The following is a 4,176-nucleotide window of genomic DNA, read 5'->3' as shown; positions in this document are numbered from 1 at the left end:
AAAATTCAGACGCGTGGTGGGGCCCGGGCTGGACCTTTGGTACCGGTTCGTAACACGAACCGGTACCAAAGGGTACCCAGCTATATCAAATCGCCCAGATCCCTTCCCGAGCCCCCTGGCTCTCATTTTTCTCTTCTTCCCCACACTCTAAATTTTTCTCCACCTCTCACACTCCAATAATCTTCATTTTTCTCCACCATTTTAACAAGATTAACGGCACCCATCTATCTAAGGGTTAGCAATATCATCCTTCCTTCCGGCGTTCCTAATTTAGCTAATTTCTTTGGTAGTTTTAACTCGTACTATTTTGTAGTGCAAGCAAGGTGTTCGATGAAATGCCTAAGTTAGTGATTTTATTTTTTATATGCAATTTGAGCTGAAATTATGGTATGTTTTGTAGGTTTTAATTAGTATCATCCCCGTCCTTACCGCCGTCGATCGCCAGCGTCGTCCCCTAGCCGGCACGGTACCACCTCGGTGAGCCCCTCTTCTTTTTTATAAAAACAATTAGTTTTATGTGATGAACTTGAATATTAATTAATTAAGTTGGTCACTCATATATCCACGATGTTGTGTAGTTAATGATTTTTGATATACATATAAAATGCAGATGAGTCGACAATGGATGTACGGTGACCGGTGCCATCCCGAGTTCATTAATGGCATGCATTATTTTCTCAGCGTGGCTGAGGCAAACAGGCGGTCGAATGGTTTCATGTATTGTCCATGTAGTTCCTGTAAGAATATGAAGGATTACTCTACCTCAAAGACCCTTCACGTCCACCTGCTGGAGAACGGTTTCATGCCCAGCTATAATTGTTGGACCAAGCACGGAGAAAGAGGGGTTATATTGGAAGACAACGAAGAAGAAGAGGATAGTGACAACTATCCCTTATTCACTGAAGACGGTGATAGTAGAATGGGGGAAGACGAAGCTGAAGAAGAGCCCATTTTCGATGAGCCGATTTTTGATGACCCGGATGACGATTTGGGTCGGGCCATTCTTGATGCGAAGATGAACTGCGGAAATGAAAAGGAGAGGTTGAAGTTGGAGAAAATGTTAGAGGATCACAACAAACTGTTGTACCCAAATTGCGAGAATGGTCAGAAAAAGCTCGCTACCACGCTGGAATTGCTGCAGTGGAAGGCAGAGAATGGTACTTCTGACAAGGGATTTGAAAAGTTGCTGAAAATAATAAAGAAGATGCTTCCAGGGGAGAACGTATTGCCCTCTACTACGTACGAAGCAAAGAAGGTTGTCTGCCCTCTAGGATTAGAGGTGCAGAAGATACATGCATGCATCAATGACTGCATCCTCTACCGCGGGGAGTACGAGAATTTGAATGCATGCCCTGTATGTAGTGCATTGAGGTATAAGATCAGGCGAGATGACCCTGGCGATGTTGAGGGCGAGTCCACCCCCAGGAAGAGGGTTCCTGCGAAGGTGATGTGGTATGCTCCTATAATACCACGGTTGAAACGTTTGTTCCAGAACAAAGAGCATGCCAAGTTGTTGCGATGGCACAAAGAGGACCGTAAGAAAGATTTGATGATGAGACACCCCGCTGACGGGTCGCAGTGGAGAAAAATCGACAGAGAGTTCAAGTCATTTTCAGATGATGCAAGGAACTTAAGATTTGGTCTAAGTACAGATGGCTTTAATCCTTTCGGGGAGCAGAGCTCCAGTCATAGCACATGGCCAGTGACTCTATGTATCTATAACCTTCCTCCTTGGTTGTGCATGAAGCGGAAGTTCATTATGATGCCAGTGCTCATCCAGGGCCCGAAGCAACCCGGCAACGACATTGATGTGTACCTGAGACCATTGGTTGAAGAACTTTTAGAGTTGTGGCGTGACGAAGGTGTACCTGTGTGGGATGAGCACGAACAAAAGGAATTTAACCTACGAGCGTTGTTATTTGTAACCATCAATGATTGGCCTGCTCTTGGTAACATTTCAGGGCAGTCAAACAAAGGATACAATGCATGCACACACTGTTTAGGTGAGACTGACAGTAATTATTTGGGAAACAAGAATGTGTACCTCGGGCATCGTCGATTTCTTCCAAAACAACATCACGTAAGAAAGAGAGGAAAGCATTTCGGAGGTGAGGCAGATAACCGAACGAAGCCTACCCGCCCTACTGGGGAAGTTATATATGATATGGTCAAGGATTTAAAAGTGATCTTTGGAAAGGGTCCTGGCGGACAATCTGTTCCGCATGATGTTGACGGACACGTACCCATGTGGAAGAAGAAGTCGATATTTTGGGAGCTACCATACTGGAAATTCTTAGAGGTTCACTCTGCAATCGACGTGATGCACGTGACGAAAAATCTTTGCCTGAACTTGCTAAACTTCTTGGGCGTGTATGGGAAGACAAAAGATACACCGGATGCACGGCAGGACCAGCAAAGTATCCACGAAGGAAACAACCTGAATCCAAAGAAGTATCAAGGTCCTGCCAGCTACGCTCTTACCAAAGAGGAGAAGGAGATCTTTTTTGAAGTCCTGAGTAGCATCAAGGTCCCGTCTGGCTTCTCGTCTAATATAAAGGGAATAATAAACATGTCAGAGAAAAAGTTTCAAAACCTAAAGTCTCATGACTGCCACGTGATTATGACACAATTACTTCCAGTTGCATTGAGGGGGCTTCTGCCGGAAAATGTTCGAGTACCCATTGTGAAGCTATGTGCGTTCCTCAATGCAATTTCTCAGAAGGTGATCGATCCACTTACTCTACAAAATTTACAGAAGGATGTGGTCCAATGTCTAGTCAGCTTCGAGTTGGTGTTCCCACCATCCTTCTTCAATATTATGACACATCTCCTAGTTCACCTGGTCGAAGAGATTGGCGTTCTCGGTCCTGTATTTCTACACAACATGTTCCCCTTTGAGAGATTCATGGGAGTCTTAAAAAGTACGTTCATAACCGTGCTAGGCCGTAAGGAAGCATCTCCAAGGGCTATGGAACAGAGGAGGTCATTGAGTTTTGTGTTGACTTTATTCTCGACCTTAAGCCGATCGGTGTTCCCGAATCGCGCTATGAGGGGAGACTGCGTGGAAAAGGCACGCTAGGAAAGAAATCAACAACGTGTATGGACGGACATTCTTTCAGTCAAGCACACTACACAGTTCTACATAATTCCATCTTGGTGGCTCCGTACAAAGAGGAACACAAGGATATCTTACGCTCTAAATACCCGGAGCAACGTGAAGATTGGATTGTTGGAGAACACATGAAGACTTTCGGCGGTTGGTTGCAAGCACGTCTCATGAATGTCACCGATGACGAGCAGCTGTACTTGTTGGCCAAGCAACCATCTTTGACTATATCGACTTTTCAAGGGTACGAGATTAATGGGAACACATTTTACACGTTCGCCCAAGACAAAAAGAGCACCAACCAAAACAGTGGTGTCCGCTTTGATGCAGAAGATGGCAATGGGAACAAGGTCACATATTATGGGTACATAGAGGAGATATGGGAACTTGACTATGGACCTAATTTCAAGGTCCCTTTGTTCCTAAGTGCAAATGGTTCAACCTGAAAGACGGGGTACAGGTAGACCCGCAGTACGGAATGACTACAGTGGATTTCAAGAATCTAGGGTACGACACCGAACCATTTGTCCTAGCCAGTGAAGTGGCTCAGGTTTTTTATGTGAAGGACATGTCTAGCAAACCGGAAAAAAGAAAAGAAAGGCAAGAGGACACATCATACGATGAGCCAAAGCGGCACATAGTTCTTTCAGGAAAAAGAAACATCGTGGGAGTAGAGGACAAGACAGACATGTCAGAAGATTATAATAAGTTTGATGATATTCCACCCTTCAAGGTAAAAATTGATCCAAGCATCATCTTAAATAATGAAGATTGTCCATGGTTGCGTCGCAGTCAGAAGAAAGGGAAACGGACGAAGAAAACTCAGAAGACTAGCTAGATATAGGGATCATAACTTGTGTATCTCAATATGGAAATCACTTTTGTGTAATGATGTTACTGTATGTAAGATATTAACAATGGAGATGGTTTGATTGTTTTACTAGTTAAGTAGCTTTCACGGGCTTGCAGGGAAATTTTTCCGAGGCGGAACTTCCGAATATGCCATATATAGGGCATGTGCACCAAGGGCATATTCGAGAAGTTCCGCCACGGGAGATTTCCCAACCCTT

The 4,176-nt window shown here is 44.3% G+C and overlaps 1 pseudogene; it reads left to right on the top strand.

Annotated features, from left to right (window-relative positions):
- Positions 1 to 369: 369 nt before the first annotated feature.
- LOC139835775 (uncharacterized) lies at positions 370 to 3,944 on the top strand (annotated as a pseudogene).
- The last annotated feature ends 232 nt before the right edge of the window (positions 3,945 to 4,176 follow it).

Source organism: Lolium perenne, chromosome 2, assembly GCF_019359855.2.
Source record: "Lolium perenne isolate Kyuss_39 chromosome 2, Kyuss_2.0, whole genome shotgun sequence".
Taxonomy (NCBI): Eukaryota; Viridiplantae; Streptophyta; class Magnoliopsida; order Poales; family Poaceae; genus Lolium; species Lolium perenne.
The sequence above is the reverse complement of the archived record's forward strand: the minus strand, read 5'-3'. Positions and strand labels throughout refer to the sequence as shown.